The sequence below is a fragment of the Lepisma saccharinum genome, chromosome 23 (genome assembly GCF_977018435.1).
Source record: "Lepisma saccharinum chromosome 23, izLepSacc3.1, whole genome shotgun sequence".
Lineage (NCBI taxonomy): Eukaryota > Metazoa > Arthropoda > Insecta > Zygentoma > Lepismatidae > Lepisma > Lepisma saccharinum.
The window spans coordinates 21474382-21496302 of record NC_139251.1 but is presented as its reverse complement, the minus strand read 5'-3'; the positions used below and the strand labels follow the sequence as shown (position 1 = coordinate 21496302).

The 21921-nt window shown below is 40.0% G+C and overlaps 1 protein-coding gene across 2 annotated transcripts in view; it reads left to right on the top strand.

Annotated features, from left to right (window-relative positions):
- Positions 1 to 21921, top strand: part of Hr39 (Nuclear hormone receptor FTZ-F1 beta) — a 220871-nt gene that overhangs the window by 13098 nt on the left and 185852 nt on the right. Inside the window, exon 1 of one of the 2 annotated variants that reach the window (XM_083144546.1) lies at positions 21172 to 21424. The exons of the other annotated variant lie outside the window; for it this stretch is intronic. The gene's annotated coding sequence lies outside the window, so the exon portion shown is untranslated. Of the gene's footprint in view, positions 1 to 21171; positions 21425 to 21921 lie in introns of those variants that run through there. 2 annotated transcript variants of the gene reach the window in all.

Sequence of the window (21921 nt, the reverse complement as noted above, 5' to 3'; positions counted from 1 at the left end):
CTCACATTATAAATATTCAACATGGGAACCACGTGTAACGCGGAAAAGGTCCAACGTTAATCAAGTACTTGCTATGCACGAGACAGCAAGTCGTTGTCGACGGTTTCGAAGGCACTAACAATTCGCAGTTGTAACTTTGGAAAATCTTTCGGAAGAGTGAAACATATGTATTACTGCGGAAATGTCTTTGCATCATTGTGATTTAATCAGTTCTCGATAGCTCCAGCGCAAAATACGCCTTCTACTGGTCATTGGCCATTTTGCGACACTGGCGATCCTGGTGGAGCATCGTCTAAGCCAGGGGCGTGCCGTGATCTTTCGTGATAGGCAAGCGATGGGTTAATTTTTCGTTTCGGTTAATTATAACAATTTCAAATATAATATAGGCCTACACACATCCCTAAAATAATGTGCATAATGGTGAAGTATCGGGCTTGAGAGTGTGAAGTGCATACATACCGTAAAATCAACTCTTCGCTGCACGGTTTTTTAAGAAGGAAAACAGCCTCTCGATATAAACTTGTAAATTTCAACCATGAAGAAAATAATGATTTACTTGATATTTGAGGGCAACTGTAAATTAAATTACGTTCTTTTTTAACCCTGAAAATAATAAACATCCTATTAGCATTAAGTTTCGATCTTAAGTAAACGGACGGGTTTCGGTTTCTTACTTGGCTAGTATTATGAATCATGACTTTGTCTTCAGTTGGATGCAAGCGCAGATGTAATTCTGGGAACGTTCGTCTTTGCACTGAATTATAAAAAATTCTCAAGTCACTGTAGCTTGTATAGTTCCATGTTCCTAAATTTGTATTGAACAAAACACATGGCCAACAAAATACATGGCCACTGCAAATCGATGGCTCTTCTGGTATGTCAACCATGGCGGAAATTTTCAATGTAGAATCATACTTTTACACCAGGTACAAACACACGACACAAAGAACAGAAAAAAACAGCATAATATCACAGTAAAGAACAACACGCATCCGCAGCACCCACGCTTCTAAATTAACCTTCCCTTTCACCCTACCTGCAGTGTTACATACCCTCCATATTTCCGAGTAACTGACCACATGACGAATATTTTCAAGTACCGGCTGTGATTTCATTTCTTATAAATAGCATACGACTGGTGATCACTGGCTAACTTCATAATGTAATTTGTTGATTACTATAGAGTTTCAAACATGAAAATCGTACCGCGTTAGGTGGTTCTACGGATGCACGGAAAATTCTGCAAGTTGGCAACACTTGTGGCCAGTGTGGACGAATTCTTACCAACACCCTTGCCAAAGACAGATGCGGTCTTGGTGTTGCTTGCCCTCGGCCTTTTTTCTTCGTAAACGGGGATGGACAGTGTCCATGCAAGAACTGCATCAGTCACTCGAAAAGCGGGGATAAACGCGAGCAGTCCTCTTTTTCTAACGCGGTCAGTCGTGCCGCATCGCCCAGCGTTGTCAAGGGTGTAGCTGGTATATGTTTCAAGCCAAAAGAACAGAAAATAGAGGAAATGAAAATTGTGCAATGTAAATATCTTATAGTAAATAAATTCCACTCTAATGTGTATAAAGGCATTGAAAAACACGAACTTAAGATATCAAAAGTGTTTTAGAAAACAACGCAAGCGACGCTTGCCCCACCTTTCCTTGCCGCACGCTTGTGGTCTAAGCAGAATAAGCCCGATAAGTGGGAATAAAACTTCCAGGGTTTTTCTTTATATTGATGCCTTGTCTGATTTTCTATCATAAATAGTAACGTCATAATAACTGTGTAAAGTTGCACCATTCATTTTGAATTACCCTATATTATAATCCCTGCCCGAAAAAACACAGGTAGGTGAAAATAGACGAAATATGGGGAATAGAAATTTTCCAGTGAATTCAGACGAGACATGATTTGGGTTTGATTTTGGTCTCGGTCGTGAATTGCCAAATTTATATTGAGTATTAGGGACACCCTATCCAAAATTCTGACTTGGCGAATTGTCTGGAATTAAGATAAGTGCCAGTCTTAGCTGAAGATACAAAGATCATCTTTAAGAGTACGGTATAGATATAAGCATGCCATAAGGGGACCATCTTAACTCGGTTGTGGCATTCCCCTATTTATAGCAAACACTGCTTTATGATAGAGGTGATTACTCGTTTAGATACATTCCTGTTCACACAAAAGTGGTTACTTTAGAGCGTTGAACAGGTGAAGAAGTATGTGCCACTTTATCTGAACAGGAGTGTACATTGGTTGAATTCAATTTTGGTACACCCAACAGCAAAATAAATAGTAAGCGAATTGTCCATTCACCATTTTCATTCGCTGTTTTCCACAATGTGGAAATGTAATTCAAATGGTGAAATTGTAGAGATATTTTATAACAAAAAGTATTGTTTTCTGTGACTTACAAGCCGTAACTTACAGCAACTATTATTATTATTATTTGAGGTAAGGTTATACGAGAGTACTTTTATATAAGTTCTAACTATGAAAAGCAGTTTTTTTTGTCCTACATGAATTAATGTTAAGTATACAGTTATGGAAATTCTATATAGATATACGCAGTGGTAACATCGTCGCCTTGTAAGCAAGGGGTCCCGGTTTCGATACCCGGTGGAGGCACATAGTGGTTCGGATCCCACTTTAAACTGTAGGTTCACAGGCGTTACTGTTCATAAAGTGAACTTAAAACGCCAAATCAATCAATCAATCTATATATATATATATATATATATATATATACAGAATATGGAAATTACAAATGTATATAATTAAAAACATAAGTAGTAGTAATAGTAATGTAATAATAATAACAAATAAAAACTAATAATAATAAAAGTTTCTGTGACTCTGGCACCCCCCTAGGAAAAAAATCTGCGAGCGATCTTGGTTTCCACGAAGCCTCGCGATCCAAAACATTGATATGTTCCCATTATGGAGCGATTCGAAATCAGCGTATTGGTTACGTGGGGGTCCTTCGCTCCGTTCAATTACGTGTATTGTCGTAGCTTAATTTTCACATGCGGTCCGATTCTTTGATTATCGCCTTCGGTCTTGTTACGTGCGGTTCGACGGGGGGAGGAGCGGTGGTTGATTTTGTCTTGTCGTGTTCCCGCTGGCGCCACACCTACACACTTGCATTCCCAGGGGCGTGCTAACCTGACTTGTCTCATGGCGTCCAAGGTCCTGCGGTCGGCTGCACAGACATAACAGAAAAGCTCGGCCGGTAGTTGTTGGCGAATTGTTATTAACTTTTTCCCTTGGGTTGGGCACGACGTGATCCTCCAAGGCCAGCGATCAGACTTTGGTCGGGCAAATGAGAGCGAGACCAAGAAGAAAAAAGCATGTTAAGAATTCTCTCCAGTGGTGCTAGCCTCACCTGCAAAAGTGTGCAAGGGAAAGGGAGCGATTTCCGCATACGCAGTAGCAGTAGCTAACAATGTGTGCTAGTGTCAGTACGCGCATGAAACTTTCTGGTTTACGGGGGGGGGGGGGGGGACATTGATTGCTGGTTTCAGGTGTAAACAGGAGATGCTTGTTAACTAGAAGAAAACCTTAAAATATATGCATACGCTCGCAATTCCACTACTGGTCCTCCTGGACTGTAAAATGCACTTCTATATTCGATATATGTGTGCGTTTCGCCGTCCCTTGTGCGCCTGTCGGCGGCTCGCTTGGCGGCCGGCTAGACGACAATTCCCGGCAAATCGCGTGCTTCGAAATGACCTCAAGTTCTCAGAATTACAGTTACAATTACATGCAAAATAAGCACATTAATTGTCACAAGGGATGTTGGAAATGTTGTCCTCTTGCATCCACACATTTCTGGCATGGTTTTAGGAAATTTGTGAGCTGTTCCCGGAGTTTTCTTTTAAATTTTATGCAATAATAGGCTAAAAATTTGCCCTAACATGCATTTTCCCCCCTTGGCCAGATAATGTAGGCGTTTACGTTTAAAAACGGTCTGGTGCCATTTCTGAGTGGAATTCATATTTTATTTTCGAAGATAACTGCTGTTACGAAATGAAAGTGCCCTTCTAGCGTGTCTTGTTACTAAAGCTTCACGAAATTTTCGCATTCCGAGAAACACTATAAGGGACATGTAGAGACGTTGCACTGAAAGTTCAGTTTACTATCAATGAAAGATATATCCATGTCAGAAAAGGAAAACACTGGAATCGTATGACTTCAAAATGTTAGCACTAGATTACAAAATCTACCAATCAAATATTGTCTCTTAATGGCACTAATTAATGTTGTTACACATAATTAATTCTACTCCTTTATTATTTAGTATTCGAAGTGAAACTACATTTCCAACATCCCCTGTGACAAGTACATGCTTATTTTGAATGTAATTGTAATTCTGAGAAAGTGAAGTCATTTCGAAGCCAACTCTTTCCATAGCGGAGATATTCACACGATTTTATACGGGAGTTGCCGCCTAGCCGGGCGCCATGTGGACCGCCTACAGACGCACAAGTCTGTATTTTGCAACAGGTAGTACTTATTTTTCTCGGTCTACAATAAATCCAGCTGTTTTTATAGAACCAATATTTTAAATCAACACTTATTCAACTCCGTCTTTTGTGAAGGCGCTTAACGCCGACCTTTGTGGCGGAATGGTTAGCACAGCGCGCCACGACGGCAGGGAACCAGATTAGATTCCCGGCTTGGGCATGGGTGTTCTATGTGAGTGCCCCTTCATCATGTAGTCACTCATCCTCATCGTCGCAATTAGACAAAAGTAGCAGAAAACGACGCTAAATTACACAAATAATATAATATATTTCTGACAGTTTTTTTAAACAACGTATCAAAGTTCCACATAGAGCTTTATATGGGATGCGAAATTTGGACTTTTTGGATTAGAATACTTGAGTGCACGGTGTATCTTCACAGTTAAAAAAAAGGTGGTAGAAACACGAAGTAAAATAAACCAAATCAATGATCAATGAAAATGTGGAAGCGAGGAAACGAACAAGTGTCCTATGAGATCGAGTTTGCTCTGATCTATTTGTCTATTTACGGATTTCATTATTTATAATTTCATTAAACGTCATTTAATACAAAAAAACTAAAATTCTAGGTCTTAAGGATAAGTACCTCAGATTTCCATCCCTGTCACTCTATCTTCTGATGAAGCGAGAAAATACAGTTATGCTGTTGGAACTCATATAGTTTATCGAATAGAAGTGTCTCTCCAGGACTCGCCGATAGCGCAGTGGTAGCGTCGTCGCCTTGTAATCAAGGGGTCCCGGGTTCGATTCCTGGTGGAGGCACATAGTGGTTCGGATCCCACTTTAAACTGTAGGTCCAGTCCTGATTTGCCTTACTGTGCATAAAGTGGATTTAAAACACCAGCTCAATCAATCAGAAGTATCTCTCCAAATATATAATAATAATACAAACAATAAATTGACCACAGAATACAAATTATTTGCCTAATTGTTATTTCTATTATTCAATTTTATATCAACAACCTCAATGTCTGTACAAACATTCTGGTGACTTCCAAGTAATTCTTTTATCTTAACTTAATTTTTTCATCAGTTCCGAACACTAGTTATTAACTTGCTTTGAACCAGTGTCAGTTCGAACTTATCAGAGATAGATGCAAGATTTGAATTCTAACAGAATACTACAGGCAAGAAATTTCTTTGTGCGGAATTTTCTACGTAGCATACCTTTCCCCAACATATCTCCTTTCTGTTTTTTCATCAGGATGACCTCGGCTTTTGTTCACTTGCCAACTCTTGGTCATGTTTCTTAGACGGGGTGCACGAGTATGCAAGATTCCCGCATACCGTGGAGTGATTCTCACCAATGTTATTTTTGTTGCGAGGCGTCCGTCGCATTCCTGCCCAGTATGCCATCTTGGGTTTTTCTTCTTGAATCTACTTTACTTTCGGAGTGTAAGGAGTGATACTTTCTGAAGACACCCAGGTGTCAACTTTTCTTCAACGTAGTATTACACCCTATACTGCATTTTGGAAACTAACGAGACTCTGGCGTCTGGACTGACTTTATGCACAGTAAGGCTAATTGGGACTGGACCTACGGTTTAAAGTGGGGCCCGTGCCATGTCTCTCCACCGGTATCGAAACCAAGACCCCTTGATTACAAGGCGACGACGCTAACACTGCGCCAAATGGGAGGCCCCTGTGGGAATCGTGTTGTGTGCCTTCCGTGCAAGAACCAGAATAGATATACCGATATTTTAGAATTAGATTTATCTAATATTCATAGAAAGTGTGTGTTCGTGATTGTCCCTTTTTTAATTTCGGGGCCTCCCATATGGTGGAATCATAAACAAGGGCGCCCGTAGGCTCTTTTCTCAGGGGGGGGGGCAAAGTCATAGATATTATTACTATTTATTATTTTTTCATTCAATGTTTTCTGCCTAATTGGCAGGTTTTTTCACTGCAATCTCCAGCTTTACCCATTCTCTGCCTTACGCTTCGCAATGGCATACGACCCAATTAATTTAATATCATCCATAGGCTGATTATTATTGCTATTATAATTATTATTAGTTACTACTACTTTGCAAATCATAAAATTGATTTGAAAATACTTGGGCGTTATTTACAAGTTCATACTCGAATTTACTATTTACTATCCGTGACAAAAATATTGAGCCCTCGGTTTGCGTGCTTGTAAAATTGTACTCCATTGGAGGAAAAAGTCATATATACCTCATTGGAAAGCTACAAGTATCTGCTTTTAGACAAAATTAAGACAAAGTGATTTTAACTCTGTTTTCTATTCAGACAAAAATGATCGTAAAAGTGTAGTTTTTTCGGGTGTTTTTTTTTTACATAAGTCTATTTCAATTGTATGTAGCTTCGTGTAAAAACAGTCATAAAAATATAATCTTTTTTTTTGTGATTGAACCTTGTTTATGTGGAAATATCTCAGCCAAATATAATGGTACTATCATCTGTGGAACAGGCACACTTAATGATTAATTATGATGTTGCAATCTCGGTAATTGTCAGGCCAATGGTTATGAAATGTATATCAAAATGATGGCCGTGGAATAAAAATCAAACTTTCATATCTCATTCTTTCACACTGTGCAAATTGAAAACAACAGAGATAATTGTTTTTCTAGGCAACCGTTTCCCGCGCGATTCACATCGTTGCTAAGAACGCATGTAGATCGTTGCCAAGCGTCGCAGCTTGCCCTTTAAACTCCGCGTCCGCGTTCATTCAAATAGTCCTCATCGAACATCGTTTTACTCAATACCGGTATATCTGTTTAAATGTACGACATAAAATAATACCGGGAAAATGATGTTTTCTTTATACGTCCACTTTTTGCACAGGTAGACTAATCGGAACTTGACATACAGTTTAAAGTGGGATCCGAACCACTATGTACCTTCGCCGGGTATCGAAGGAGACGATGTTCGTATGAAGATAAAAGCTAGAAAAAAATGAGGGGAAAAAACCTTGCAGGTACTCCATTTGCAATATGATAAATAAGTTATTTCTTTCATTATTTTATTCTGCGACAATACTTGGATCGGCTCGATGGAACGCACTTGTGCTATTCTCACAGCGAAGCGGCAACGATGTGGAAGTCGCCTGCTACCCGCGGAGTCTTGAGATTGGCCGCACTCCGCCATACGTCATGCACCCGTTTCCCATATTAGGGGTGCGAAAGAATAATTAATATCTGGAACCATATTTGATGTACACACGCCAAACTTCTGGAATTTGATCAAGTGCGTTATATCAACAGTTTTTTGCAATTTCATTGAATTTGTATTTATGCATTTCACGTTTGCAAGTTTCCTTAAAATGTCAGTTTTTGAAGTATCTAGTAAAAATATGCATTTGATTTTTTCTACAGAGGTGCAAAAGTAATCAAACTTCAAGTACACAAAATCTCAAGATTATATGTACAGTCGATTATGAACTGTATGGTGTTAAATCCCCGTTCGTGAAAATGGGAAGGAAAAACTACACTTTTCAGTGAATTTTTCATTATAGCAAGAAAACAAAGTTAAGAAAAATTTTCAGATAACGCTTATTAAAAAGTAGATACTTGAAGCTTTCCAATAAGGTATATTTGACTTATTTTCTGATAACGCTTATTAAAAAGTAGATACTTGAAGCTTTCCAATAAGGTATATTTGACTTTTTTTTTCCTCCCACGGAGTACAATTTTACAAGCGCGTAAACCGAGGGCTCAATATTTTTGGCACGGATAGTAGATAGAAATTGGATTCGCCTTGCTTCCTTTCAATGAACATCTATCACTTTGTTGATGAACAGTTGTGTGTCTTTTTGTACTTTTTCACAATGCACAGATATCAATGAGTCAGAGGCCACTGAATCTACTGCCCTTCATATTACCTCTGATCCATGGTTCACCTTTGCTTCAAACGAGTTCCAGAGGGCTCTGAATACGGCCTTTAATTTTGGCCACCCGGTATTATACATGGATATTTTTTTTGGTAAACTTACAACCAGGGTTGTTAAAGTCCAGGAAGCCATACATTCTGTTGGGTTCCTCTGCAGGGCCGGAACCTTTTTTTCTCGCACAATTTAAATTCGGTCCAAGTTACGTATTGTTTCATTGAAAAAAGGTTCATGGACCGTATTTACATTGAGCCCGAGAAGGGTTCCTGGACCGTATTTAAACTCATCCGGGAAAAAAGGTTCCTGGACCGTATTTAAATTCAACCGGAATAAGGGTTCCGCCACCGAATATAAATTCATCCTGAGAAAAGGTTCCTGGATCGAATTGAAATACTTTATACATAAAAAGGTTCTTTACGGCCTAGAACCTACAGGGAGGTTATTTAAGTCTTTTACCGCGAGAGCGTCGGCCGCCCGGCGGCCCCGTCATGCAGCAAGTCCCGGCAAATTGCGTTACAGGAAGTCCGTAACAGAAACAGCTTGTTTTGTAATGTTTCCACTTTTCACAATTACAGTTAAAATTACAATTGAAATAAGCACGTACCTTTTCGCAAGGATGCTGGAAAAGGTGTCCTCCCAAATACAAATATTTCTGGCACCTTATTTCTGACATCTAATCTTAGATTAGACATGGCTACTTTATCCTCAGTTATCAGAAAGGGAAGACAGCATCCCGGCGCATAAAGCTAACCGAAAGCGTAAAATGATATCTAAAAGTAATAATAATGATGATCACTAACCTCCTGTGTTATAAGAGATGTTGAAAATGACCTCTTTCAACAACAATACAACACGTTTCTTAGGTTCAAGAGATCCTGTGTCTCGTAATGGCCTGACCACTTTTCTGCAAGAGTTCGTTTTCACGTAATTATCGTACATAGAAACTCTTTGTTCAAGACTATATTTGTTTAGCGGCATAACTAATGAATGAATAACAATTAACACACAATAAAGCACTAGCACTGAATAGCACACTAACTCAATAACAGTATAAATAACACGCGTACTGATAAACGCAAACAGAAGTGAACATGAGCGTGCACTCACTACGTCTGGTAGCCGACAGTGTTGCCAACAATTTTTCGGCAATGTCTCTACAGACGTAGTCAAAATGTCTCTACAACTGACCAAATGTCCCTACGCCAAGTAAAGCGACTAAAAGAAACAACACCTCATGAGCATGCAAAACAGAAGATAAAATATACACATTTACTTACCAAATCTTTTTACTCGGTGCTTCCACAATTAATGAAGGAGCGAATTTACAATACAGGACCCCTCCCCGATTTTTGTTATATTTCGCATACTCACTAATTGAGGCCTCCTAATCACGAATTTGAAGTTAAAATTTGGGGGTCACGTGTAGAAATTGCAAAATAAGCGAAATTGAGTGGTCCGTGATCGGCACGATTGCTCATTATTTACCGGAATATTTTGTGTTTCCAATACTTAAAAAAGTAAATATACATTCCTGATATTTTAACTGTTTGCCTAACCTAACCTAACCTTACCTGAATGGTTCGTGGGGCTACCCGTGCATGATTTTTCGACCCCAAATTTTAACTATGTTTGCCTTGCCTAACCTAACCTTACCGAGAATAGTCAGTGGGCTATCCGTGAATGGTTTTGCGTTAATTGTGATTACGAAGCGATAGAAAATCTTATTTCCGTATCACTTTAACGGCAAACGTTCATCATCGAAGACGCCATTTTCGTATCCTGCAATTTTACGATCGATGCACTGTTGCCAAACTTACCTGTAATCAAATCAGTCCACATTCCACATGTTCTTCTACATCGTGATTGTCACTGTCACATGTAAGCACCTTCTTTGAGCAAAATACGGAAATCCATAAGTTTATTAATTAGCCCACGGCCATCCTCCTGCACACTCCACCTAACAATCTGTACATCATTAACAACTTTTTTTTACTTATTTCTTCCGCCATTCTTACACGATCCATGCTCTCCAAGTATGAAATCAACAGTGTGGCAACGCTGTAGACAACGTAACTATTGCGAACGTCAATTGTTCATATCAACAAATATGGTTACGATACTTGTATACGGATAATCATTGCGAGAATTGAAAAGCTACTTTACAATTTTTTCACGTTAATGAAGAATTTTTTCACCTCACCCCAACATGTTAACCTGAGATAAATCATCAAGACTAATTATTTCGTGAGTATAAGACGTAGCATAGAAATTACGGAAGGGTCCGGTATTGTAAATTCTTGCCTTAATGAATAACGTTGGGTCTTTTACTGTTGATTATGTTATTTGAAGTCATACATGCTGCTGCTGTGAAGAGATAGATGTTGGTTGGTGATGTTGTATTTCCTGCAGTCTTTAACAATTCTGGTCCCATTTTATTTTTATTTTTTGTTTTTCTGTCACTTAACATTGAAAATATTATTTCCGTTTCCGCGTTAAAATGTGTCAATGTTAGCACTATTTTCGCGAGAGTGGAAATGTTTACGAAAAAGAACTTGCCTTGAAAGTTCTTGGTAACCGATAACATGTTCCAAAATTCTGATGGAGATTTGTTAGTTAGTTGTTTTTTTTTCTCCTCCTCGCGAAAGTATCGAGATAAACTAATCCATTCATTCCAAACCGAGCGCGAAGAAAGTGCAACTGATTGGCGAGTAAGCTTTGCACCTTTGCACAATGGCGAGTAAGCTTTGCACTTTTGCACAATAAAATGTTATTTTCCAAGATTGAAAAAAGTCCCTACGTTTTCCCTCATTTAGGGTTTCGTCCCTACGCGGGCGAAATATAGTGAAAAGTCCCTATGCGTAGGGACATGTCCCTACGGTTGGCATCACTGCCGACAGGTGTCGCATTCATGCAGTATGAAGCGCCCTCTCGCGGCTAAGCGGTTTCTGTTACGGACTTACTGTAACGCAATTTGCCGGGACCTGTTGCATGACAGGGCCGCCGAGCGACCGACGCTCTCGCGGTAAAATACTTTAATAACCTCCCTGTATTTACAATTGCTGATTTTCTCTTCCGGACGGGAATTGAATTTATTTACAATTCCTGGAAATTAACAATCCTAGGATTATTAAGGATCCTGAAATCCATACATTCTAATGGGTTCTATTTAATTCCGTAACAGGACGGGAACATTTTTTCTCGCACAATTTAAATTCGATCCAAGTTGCGTTTTTTTTAATTGAAAAAGGTTCCTGGATCGTATTTACATTGAGCCGAAATAAAGATTCCTGGACCGTATTTAAATTGAGCCGGAAAAATGGTTCCCGGACCGGATTTGAATTGATCTAGTAAAAAAGGTTCCTGTACCGAATTGAAATACTTACAGATAGAAAGGTTCTTGACGGTCCAGAACCAATTTACGCTTGCTGATTTTCTCTCCTGGACCGGAATTGAATTTATTTAAAATTCCTGGACCTTTAACAACCTTCTTACAACTCAAGTGCCCACCCAATGTTTTTGAAAAGTTTGCCCTCCTGATGATGCCTGTGGTGTATCATTATCAACGAGGTTGCTAGTGCCCGATGGTACTCACATTTATAACAGCACACGCTGGGTTCAATATTGTCTACATGAAGAACCTGGTTCGAATCCAGGTCAGTCATCTTCTTACATTTACTCGCTACACGTACGTATATCACTATAACGTGTTGATGATGCGTAGGAATTCAATGCGGAGCATCGAAAGTACCGACAGTTCCCCTATGAAATTCAATTCATGTAGGTTAGTCCATGAGGTGGTTTTGTGATTCGAACAGATCTTCTCGGTTCCTCATCGCTCATCACTCTGTCGTCCCTCACTTCATGCTTTGCTGCTGCTAGGTCCGAATTGACATCACATGGATCTTTACTTCCTCTTATACATAATTTATCATTATCATGAAATTTGAAGTTCGTCTTCTTTTCCTTCTCATTGTCAAAAGGAACCACCAGTATCCAGACCAGAACTTGGACAAGATTTGGTATCCGAGACTGGTAAACAATAATATGTGTAACGAACCGAAATTGCTTATTATATGATTTATTCAGACCTACCAATTAAATGGTTTATTCAGATATGGCTAATCTTTAATAAATTGGTCATATATTTTGCTTATAGTAATTGGAAAGTCAATTGATTAGTTTCAACTGTAATCCTGTGCAACGTGGTTGCATACATTCGGGATAAATTTATTTTTCGACAGTTTGTAGCGTCGAGACAAGGCGCCAAACAGAAAAAAAACGGTGTTAAATATTGTTTGCCTTACGTTGCGAAAGTTTGTACGTAGATACGCTACATATGTTCCTTTGGTGCATGTTTTGAAACGTGACCGAGACACACCTCCTCAAACACGAGACGAGAGTCGGGATGGACGATATCGGAAATTTGATATTGCGATATGTTGTCGTGAAAATATCGTCACAGGCGATACGATACGATATATTTTCCGTATCGTGATATCGGCGATATATCGTCTCCACGATATATATCGCCAAATATCGTGACGATATATCGTCTAGTTGATATCGCCCAACACTATACTTAAAAAGTCATGAACGCATTTAAATTATCGTCCGTTTTAATAATTGCTAAGTTAAGAAACATGATGAATGAGGACACGCTTCTAGCTTGTGCGAACGTGTCAATCGAGAAGGACGAGGAACCCTCAGAAAGCTTCATTGAAGACGTCATCCACAAATATGCTGTAGAAAGCCTATACGCCTAGTTTTCGGTAAAAGTAAATTATTGCACCCTATAACAATATTTTCTTGCTTCTCATGATCTCATCCGTGAAGTTTGATATCCCCTCAGAGGAAAGAGGCTGGATTGAACACTGACTCCCAGGCACATCGCAGAGGTGTTCACAATCGGGAGGCTGTCCATAACGAGAAAAAAACCTCATCCTCATCCTCGGAAGATGTGTGAGGGTCACGCAGATTGATTTAAAATATGTGTGAGGGACTGCTAAGTTTCGACTCGGTAGCATCCATAACGCTGAGTTTATAGTCCATGTAGAATTTATCTTCACAATACAGCAACGACGTTGCAATCATTTTATCAAATCCAGATATTACTCTACAATGAAAAAAAAAGTACTCACCTATTCGGAAGCAACTTTATCGATCAGAAGACTGCAACACAGCTAAAATCTTGCACACTTGAACACAGATATCAGTCGTCATTTTCTGCCACACGCACGTACTTGAAAGCCCGCACACCACTGTACTAAGAATGCAGTTTCTTGCTTCCAAGTACCAGATAAGAAAAATGTAATTTTTCCTACTTCCGGCGAATTTACAATGGTAATCTCCACTTTGCAGCGCCATTATAATATGCAAGAATTTAGAAATGTTCAATTATGCCTTGTCGTGAGTCATGCTTTTGTTGGCCATTTACATTCTGTGAATTGTAAAACCCACTTTTTGTATTTGTGCACTTTATTCTACAATACTCGATCGTGATATTTAAAATTTTAAATTATCTCGACCTCTGTTTCCCATATTCCCATAATTAATCAAGAATTATCTTTATAGATGAGGTAAAGGCACTTTGAGATAAAATTAAACTAGTCACCAATACAATATTAAATTAGGCCTTGGTGTAAAATTGCAGATAGTGTAGCAGGAAATTTATAAGGATGGTGTCTAGAAATCTTTAGCGTGGATCTTCTTTTCAGTTCGTTAATATTGATTTGGTCATATATTTTTCTCCTTCGAGTTTAAATTTAATTATTGAGATAGTTTCAGACACAGAAGACAACACTGAATAAATTCGTAGGCCTAATTTTTAAGTCGAGGTAAATATGCAAGGTAAATGTTGAACGTGAATGCATATGTGAAGTAAATTATAGTAATTACATGCTCACATCAAGATTTCCAGTCAAATTTTATTGATCAAAGTGCCACAACACATGCATTCCCAAGGCTTCAAAGAATTTTTATATGTCTTCTAATTTTTATATCTCCAATGGAAACATTTGAACTACGCCATTTACCTTCGAAATGCTTTGGTTCTTCGTTAGTAGCAATAATAATACTTGCGCTACAGCCCTTGAAGAACATATGTCTCCTTGAGTTAGTTTTTAAATCTACTTTGTGGAACCTTTCCGAAATATAGTTCTAGATACGTGCCTGGAATTTAAAGTGATAGCAAGAGATACTGAAAGATATATATATATATATGGAAAAGAAGGGAGGAGGAAGAAAGAGGTGGAGAAAGAAAAGAAAGACAGGAACAAAGATGGTAAATCAGAGGATGAAACAGAGAGAGACACTAAAGAAAGAAAAAGTGGTAGAAGGAAAGAAAGGAACAGGAATAAATAGAATAGAAAAAAGAGAATCTGAAGATATGTAGAGAAACAGGAGGGCACAGAGAAAGGAAGAAATAGAGAAAAAGTGATAGAAAAAAGAGACACCGACGAGAGAGAGAGAGAGAGATAAACAGGAGGAAAGAGAGAAATGAAGAAATAAAACAAAGAAATAGTGAAAAAGTGGTAGAAATATAGAGAAACAGGAGAGAGAGAGGGTGAAACTGAAGAAAGAGAATCAGGAAGAAATAGAGAAAAAGTTGTCGATAGAAACAGGAGATATGAGAGAGGGGAAGAAAGGTAGACAGGAAGAGCGAAACAGTACTAGAAAGAAACAGCGAAAGAGAGAGAGGGGGAGAAACAGTGGTAGAAGATTTGATTGATTTGGTGTTTTAAGTCTACTTTATGCACAGTAAGGCTAATCGGGACTGGACCTCCAGTTTAAAGTGGGATCCGAACCACTATGTGCCTCCAAGTGGTAGAAGAAAATACGGGCACAAAAACGAAAAAAGAATTTCAATAACCGTGACAACGTAAAGCAGAACTCATCCAACAACAGTTCGTCCACCCAAAACGAAATTATCTGGCGATAACGTGGAGATAAAAATTCCTCTTTTTCCTGAAACAGTTGTGATTTTCGCCTCCAATAAGTTATGTTGCAAGCGTATCATTTATTTGTGAGTTAAGGTAGGTCGATTTCGTTTGACAGTCGGTTAGTCTGGTTATTGAACTGGAAGCGCGTTTGGGTAGAGGCCTCCTTCCTCTCTGCCTGCCTTGCTTTCCCGATCATGTCATTACCATTCTTAGTGTGACATTGGCGCTGGCAACGTTTCAAGACAAGTCAATAAACTCGCCTCTTTCTCTCTCTCTCTTTCACACACGCTGCACGTACGTTTAATCGGTGGCCATTGGAACAGAGTTTTAGCCCATTGCCTGTTTATGTGATACTCTTGTAGTCGTGGTTTCATTTTTTTTGTAGTTGAGGACTATTTATGCTATGCTGCACTCTTCAACAGCCTAAATGACTGTGTAAAGTATACGTAGACGGATATTCTAGTTGTAGATTGAAACCAAGTGTTTATGAGACTGCGAGGGAACATACACAGAAATATAAATGTCCAAAATTCGTTTGATTGATTTGTTTTATTTTATTTCGCTTTTCTGCTACGTTTGACTAACTGCGAAGATGAGGATGAGTGATGATATTAATGAAGGGACACACACAAAGAACGCCCGGGCCGTGATTCGAACTCGGGATCCCTGGCGTCGTGGCGTGCTGTGCACCACGACGGTCGGCGCTCCATATTCAAACCTACAGCCAGGCTACAGATGAACCTTCGTCCGGAAGGGTACCCCCCTCCCTTCCCCCTGCGGAGGAGATGCAAAACTTATGTTCCATACGCTGTTGTACTTTTTTTTTACTATTGTATTGAACACACAATTATCTCTCTTATTAATACGATTTCCATCTTTACGTATTTGGGATCCTCAAGATTTATGTCTCCTATTCTATCTTCGAATTGCCATTAAGGAAGTCTTTGCAAGAAGTTTAGGTGTGATGTTGCGTGTACGTGAATATATCGATCCATTATAGTGTTATGTCGCCGGAGTTTCTTTTATTATTATTTTTAATACATAGCGTATATTACTTATTGGCCGGAAGTATTGACTTTCAGGAAATGAAAGAATACTGTTTCCAAATATCAATTGTATTCTTACTTAGCCCTCGCCCTGTATACACTTTCTTTGCACCTGACGACCACGTTTTGCGCTGTAGCAGAGGCGTACTGGGTATAGAATTTATCCAGAATTATAATTTGAAGGGAGTGTAAGGATAAATTTAGATCCAAGATAATCATAATTTGGGCCTTTGTGAAAAATTTGGGGTTTGTGCAGTGCCCAGGATTGTCGAAGGCGGATGGTTGCGCTTCCTTTTTTTTTTTCTTAGTTAGCCCTCATTTTGCCATCTTTTACTGCCTTTTACGTTTTTTTATTGTTGGGCTAATGGGGCGTATCCTTGGGCATGCCACTGGCGGGCTCAGCCATGGCTCAGCCAAAGGCTCCCGAGTAACCTGCATAGGGGGCACACCAGCTTCAACCGTAAAATAAACCCTAGTGGAGAAATCCTATATGTGGAGGTTAAACTATGTACCCTCAAGTATTAGTATTGGTGTTTTAAGTCCACTTTATGCACAGTGAGGCTAATCGGGACTGGACCTACAGTTTTAAAGAGATCCGAACCACCATGTGCCTCCACCGGGTATCGAACCCGAGACCCCTTGATTACAAGGCAAATACGCAATCACTGCGCCATCGGGGAGGCCCTATGTACCCCCAAGTCAAAAACGTTTCTGCGCTACTGATCAGGAATGTTAGATCTGGTCGTTTATCAGTGGCGTGCCCGAGGAGGTTTGGTGAGGTCATACCCCCCACCCCACGGCTGTGGTCCAGTATTCCTAAAAAGAGAACGTCAAAGGAAGGAAAATATGGCAAAATGAGGCTGATTACTAAAAAATGAAGGTATACGCAATTCCCCTCCTTTGGCACGCCACTGTCGTTTATCTCGTCGATATAGTCCCCATAATAATAAGCGACGTTCAATAAGAAAATAAAGCTTGACTTTGGGTGTACTTAAAATTAATAGATTTTGAGCACAACCCTCATTGAACCATTGTATTCGTACCTGTCTCTTTCCATAAGTTAATACCGTTATGAAATATGTTAAGACAACAAATTAATGCTCCTGGGCCTCATTGGTTAGTAACACTGAACAAAGATGGCGGACGGCTAAAACTTTTGATAGCATAGCTTCGGCCGGTGAGACTTCACTGCCCATTCGGGAGCCTGCATCAGATGTGGCACACGATCAGGAAATGCATGAAAATCCGACTGCATTCCACGAAACCGTATTATACTTTCGCTGTTCCCGCCATAGCCGGAGGGTGTTACGTGTTGCTTGCCGTTGCATACAGAGGGCAGTGCGGTCGTTCAGCAACCAACCAGTGTTGCAAATCATGAAGAGAAACCAAAGGAGAGAGATAATGCGACTGAAAGGTCTGCAGTCAGTAGCGTTTCTACCTTTTTAGGGAAATAATAGCAATAAGGATTACTACATGAAATTGATGAAAGGACAGTTACAAGGAAATACCAAGGCTGGGACTCGAACGCGGAATCTTTGATGGCGAGATCGTGAGTCTATCGGAACTAGGGGTGTGCGGGATCCCGAAAAGTCGGGACCGGGATCGGGAAAAGAAATTCCCGTCCCAATTTCGACTTCGGGAAATGACTTCCCGAGCAGTCGGGAAATACCGAATGGTCATTTTAAAAAAGTTGTTAATAATTATTCTCGACGTTTTCTGCATTGCAAGTGTCTGGAACTTATCGGAAATTGTTTGCTTCTATTCCAGAAATGCAAAAACAATCACTTAAGTTGAAAATGACGTGTAGAATTCGAGATTTTCAGAGCTTGCGGAAAATTCTAATATTTCCCGTCCCGAATGTCAGGATTTAAAAAAATTCTGTCCCGCACAATCCTAATCGGAACTATTGCTCCCAGCAGGTGAGCCACCGAGGCGGATAAAGAAAGTCATTTATATGAGGGCATGGATCACACATGGAGGAGAGAGAGTGATTTTTTTAAATATATATATATATATATATATATATATATATATATATATATGGACAAAATACAGGAACAAGAATAGCCAACAAAAATTGAAATGGAGAAAGAGGAAAAGATGGGAAGGATAGAGAAAGGTAAGGTCGAGGAAGTTAGGGATAAGTAGTTGAATGGGACGAACGGATGAAAAAATATTTGCTATTTAGCATCGCTTTTGGCTAATCGCTATGATTGATGAAGGGACACAAAAAATTACGCGCGCGACTCGAACCCCGTAGTACATCCTGGACTGCATTTTGCAGACTAACGAGGCTCTGGCGTCTAAACCTACAGCCAGGATACTCCTCTGTATGGCTCGTATTGTGTTGTCCCTGTATGTTTGTTATCGTCCCTTCATTCATTTCGTCTCATTGCCATTCATCATCATCTTCGCGATTAGCCAAAAGTGGCAGAAAAGCGAAGCAAATGAAATCAATCAATGGAACGAACAAAGGAACTTCGGTGTCGAGATCGAATGTCCGACCACTTTATGCTCGACAGGAGCTTTGGCAGCCGTCAGGGCGATTTTTTTTCAAATTTTCCTCTCCATTCAAATACCCGCTGTGATATTCCAAAATCTGAAAAATTACATCAGCTTAGAATTCCTTCTAGAGCATTGACGTGAATTTTAGTGTAGTTTGCTTTCGCTGTTATCTAGATATTTTCAATAGTTTCAAAATTACATAAGTCTATTAAACTATTGATAATATCTAGATAACAGTGAAAGCAAACTACACCAAAATTAACGTCAATGCTCTAAAAATAATTGTAAGCTGATGTAATTTTTCAGATTTTGGAATATCTCAGAGGGTTTTTGAATGGAGAAGAAAATTTGAAAAAAAAAATGCCCTGATGGCTGCCAAAGGTCCAGCCGAGCCTTACCGACCTGACAAGAAAGATAGAAAAACGGAAACAAATGATGTGTGTGTGAGAGAGAGGAGGAGGAGAGAAATAATGAGCGATGAGAGACAAAGGAGATGGAAAAACAGGGAAAAGGGCAAGAAAAGGTATAAAAACAGGAGAAAGACAGAGAAACAAGGGAATAGAGGAGAGAGAAAGAGATAGGGAAGATACATATAAAGAGAGTAAGGGAATGATAAGAAGAATCTTGCCAGGCGTGACTGAATGAGAGCTCGACTGAAGCAACGTGGCCCACCCGAAAAAAGAAATCTCTGGACACACAATACTGTTTACAGATTCGCACTGCTTGTGCAGAACTTGAGGATGTAGTTTATTGTGCCAACTAGGGACGTTGCTATTTCCGCAAAGTCAAGGATTCGTTCCCTTTCACTTCCTCTGACCTTACAGTAAAGCATTGAAGCAAGCATATTCCTTTTGCCATCGCTGGAGGAAAAATTCGAGGAGTGTGCTTAAAATAAACGAGTGAATGTGATTATTATAATGTAGCTTCATTCGAGAGATATGTCAGTATTGCTGTTAAGGAACGTACATTGCTCTTCTCTGCTAAGCAGACATCACCGTAGCCAGATGATAGCACAGGCCCTCGTCCTTCTGCGAACATAAATGTGAATCAGGACTCACAATTAAAGACAATTATCAATTTAGGATGGTGGGTTCGAAAAATATATTACTCTTAAATATCTTTCAACAGTTCATGAATTGGGTGACAGGGTCAGTCTCAGAGGTTTCGTGCAGTTGGCTTCTTCTACGCTACTAACACTGACTAACTTTAGTTAAACTCGAAGGTTTATGGCTGCAGAAATACAAGCCTTCCATGTGTCCCTATCCTGGGCAAGATCAATCCAATCTTTTCCATCCTTATCGATTTCGTTTTGGCCCATGTCAACGTTATCCCTCCATCTTCGTCTTGGCCTTCGTACAGGTCTCTTACCACAGGTTTCTTAACATCAGGTTTCACAACAAGAATTTTGTAAAACTTTTTTCCTCTCTCATTCGTGCTGTCTGACACAAAAAATACATATCAATGGCAAAAGTGAATGTATTGTACATGGCTCCACACATATTTACATGATATGTTTTCCGAGTGTTCTTAGGACGGAAACGAGACCTTGATTAAACCATATGTTTACACACACACACATGTATTAATTACGCAATATTAATAACCATTTTGCTTAAGCGTAGAATGTTTGCCAGAAATGGAAGTTCTCTATATTTTCACTTTCCAAAATGTAAGGACTGCGCCTTTCCTACTGGCAGCCCTGATATGAAAGATAGTTATCCCCTGTACATTGCAACCATGCTGGCGTATGGTAGGTGTGGAAGTAATGCCCCACACATGACACGATCCTGGATATTTTGAGGACGTGGTGTGATCAGCACCAGGTTCCGGTCACCTTTACCACTATTGTTGACCCCAGGCACCATTGATTACACGCTGGGTGAACTCCAGAACCACTCATATGCAGAGGGTGTCAACGGACCCATTCAAATCCTTCCCTCACAACGCCCATATGTGAGACACGCAGTGGCAGCGTTAGGGAGCAAGGGGAACAGTTGCCCACATTTCGTCAATGCTAAACCTTATCTACAAAGGGAAATATACTGTCTTTGCCCCCCCCCCCCCCCTCCACCCAGTTTTGGAACCAAATCGCCGCCACTGGACAGACGCTTTTATTGTGGCGGTCTGGGAGAAGTATATCCGAGGTATCGCAGTTGGCGCAAAACGCACGGAGTGGTAAACACTTGCAGGCTTTCTCGTCTTACCGTAACCCGTCCCCTGGATGCCTGATGCCAGGTAAGAAGTTGTCGGCTGCTTGTGGTCGTAACCAAGCGAGAGAGAGAGAGAGAGAGGAGGTTGACCCCCGTCCAAAGGCTTCAGAACACAAAGCGACAGAGGTTGCGCTGCAGTTTTCGGATCCTTCCAGCTTTGTTTTGTAACGTCCGCAGAAGAGTCGAACAAGGTGCAGCGTGTGGTTTGTGTGCGTGAAGTGGTGCTTCGTGAAGTTGTCGCGGTTGTTGGAATCGTAGAATTGTGCAGTGTTGTGGTCATCAGCGGTTGTTGATCTTTGTCCAAGTGCATCCATTGGAGTCGAGAGGAGTCACGTACCTCGGGAGACCAAAAGCGGTAAAAATAGCTGCATTTTTCTTACTGTACCTGTTTAATGTTCTTGTCTTCGGTGTAAAATCAGGTTGTTTCTGTTGTTTAATTAGCCTTACTGGGAACGATTGCACCGAAACAAGGGTGTGTCGTTGTTGTCTTTGTTCGTACAGGGTTCAAACAAAAGCACAGTCGGATGTTTGCACTCGCTTAAAATGTGTTCCAGTTAGCGAGCCTTTCCTCTCCTCTGCAGCATAGTGCTAAGGAGTTGTTTTTTGTTATTAACTGTCGCTTTTGCGCCATGTCGCGATGTTGAAGATCAGAATGCGAAATCCTGGGGGAACGGGGGGATTTACCCCCACCAACAATGTTGGCCTCAAAAATCCCCCACCAAAAATTTCCGGTGGGGGAGAGTTTTTGTTACAACAAACAAAAAATCAGGAATTACTTTTAATTTCAAATATACTTTACTAAGAATAGTATCCAAAACACACACAAATTAGTGTGGTTGTGAGTGTTCAATG